This window comes from Acanthisitta chloris, unplaced genomic scaffold, assembly GCF_000695815.1.
Source record: "Acanthisitta chloris isolate BGI_N310 unplaced genomic scaffold, ASM69581v1 scaffold8169, whole genome shotgun sequence".
Taxonomy (NCBI): Eukaryota; Metazoa; Chordata; class Aves; order Passeriformes; family Acanthisittidae; genus Acanthisitta; species Acanthisitta chloris.
This window is the reverse complement of record NW_008689753.1, coordinates 112,309-114,420: the sequence shown is the minus strand read 5'-3', so window position 1 is coordinate 114,420 and position 2,112 is coordinate 112,309. Positions and strand designations below refer to the sequence as shown.

Here is a 2,112-nt window from a genome sequence, read left to right as displayed (position 1 = left end):
TTAATAAACACCAGAGGTTTTAGATAGCAAAAATTTTTCAAGTTTCTAATAGGAGCTGTTTCTTTGCATTGACTGGACATTCTAACAAAAACACAACCAGGGTTGCAAAGCCCAAGCAGAGTGCTACTGTTGGCCAGTGCGAGAGGATTGTTACTATTCTCCTATTCTTGGTTATTTAAGCACAGAAACTATATTATAGCCCATTTAATCAATATTTACATTAGTCTTTGCTTCCTTTAGGATGAAAAGAAACCAATTAGCATTGGGCATGTAAGTGTGGTGAATGCACTCATGCCATTTGAAAAAAATATTAGAATAAAATTTGAACTCATATTTGCAAGACCAGGACTGCAAAAGATATAACTGGTCTACTTTGGTAAACTGAGATTACAGTACTTTTATTGCTGTGTAAGAAAACATAACCGCAGAACAAGGTAATTATATTTAATAGTTTAAACAGCTTATTAGTAATTAGCAGTCATTACAGCTGAAAACCCACAAGAATTAGTGAAAGCTTGTTAATAGTCATAAATTTAATAGCAGTTTTAAAGACCTTTTACTTTCTACTTTCACCTCTGCATTTCTAGACACAACAGCAAAGTGGGAGCCTTTGTAAAATGAATAATTCCATCTTCTCTCTTACTTTCAGCTAACAGAATTACTTTGTTCTGTAGCTGATACTGCAGAGCAGATTCTGTAGCAAAAAGGACATGGCTGTTTGGCATTAAAACCCCTGTCCTCCCACTAGAATGCAGAGCACTAACACCCTGCAGTTTCCTAACAGTACGTATTTTATTCTTTAGAGGCAGAAAATGAAGAGAGAGAGATGTGGTCCCTGGAAGATGTGTCAATCTGTGGTACTTAATGTTTGCTTCTGGAAATGTGTAGATACCACTGTGGCTCTTCTGCAGAGGCCAAGGTAGTCACAGAGGTGGCTGCTGAGGGCAGGAGGGAGCAGTACCTGCCTTTCCTGCAGACAGTGCTGGAGCTGCCCAGCTGCTGGTGAGGAGAGGTGCTTGTTCTTTAAAGCATCTTGGATTTAGTACAAATACAGATTTATTCAGCTTTCCAACGAGTTTTAAACAGAACAACAAGGAGGACAGGGATGTCCCGAGTGGCTTTGTGGGGTTTGTGTCTGTTGGGTTGGGAGACATGTTCAATCAGTGGCTTTTAAGGTAAATTCTGTAAATTCTGTATGTAAGCAACTGCTTACTGATTGGCATGGGAGCATAGCCAGCTCTTTCCTAGTGTTTTTGCAAGTTTGTAAGAAGGGGAAAATGGTCTTTATGCTGTCCTCCATGTGTCAGTCAGACCTGAGACCAGGGCTTTGCTTTGCTTTGAGCTTTTCACTACAAGTGGAAATAAAGAAAAATTTTTAAACAATTAAAAAACCCCAAACCTAACCTTTTCTTTTGGGAAGATTTTCAACAGTAGTGGGTACCTAATTTTCACCTTGGTCTCTAGCTTTTGTCTAGTTAGCTTGTCAGATGAATCTGCATTTACTTGAATGGTAAGCTAACTGCTGCTTGCCACTATATAAGAACTATGCAATAAGCTATACATATTGGCTTCTATGTCTCAGATTTCCTTTCAAATTCTCTAGCAGGATGCAAAATTAGTTCTGAATTACCTGTATGCTCATTTCTGTTTGCCACCACTCAAATTGGTGGTTGTGTTCGTGTTTGCTTCCTCTATACCTTTTCTACCAAGAGCTGTGATTGTCTGTCAAGGAACCCACCTGTCACCCACTGTTGGACATCAGCTTCTCTGCTCAGTCTGTGCTGGATCATGTCTCCATTGCACTCTAAGGGTTTCTTCCTACAGCATGGGATGAACAATCAAGCTAAATGCTGGCTGCTTAAACAGCTTATTAGATGCTGCAAAAAACATTATGATAACTGCAAGTTGTGTACTAAAGACTGACAGGCTGTTCTGTCATGTGTTTGGTTAGGGTTTTGCCCAGCATGAGACCCTTTCCAGAAAGGCAGCATTGGGATATGAGGTGCTGGGCCTGAGGGGCTTCCAAACAAACTGGTTTCTTCAATGCTACCTGTAACAGGTTGTCTCACTTTTGCAATGTCCACGTTCCTGGGATTGTTTACCCTGTGTGTC

General features: G+C 40.2%; 1 protein-coding gene across 1 annotated transcript in view; it reads left to right on the top strand.

The window, feature by feature from the left end:
- TGFBR3 (transforming growth factor, beta receptor III) overlaps window positions 1–2,112 on the top strand; it is a 97,311-nt gene that overhangs the window by 48,971 nt on the left and 46,228 nt on the right. The gene's annotated exons all lie outside the window — the stretch shown is intronic.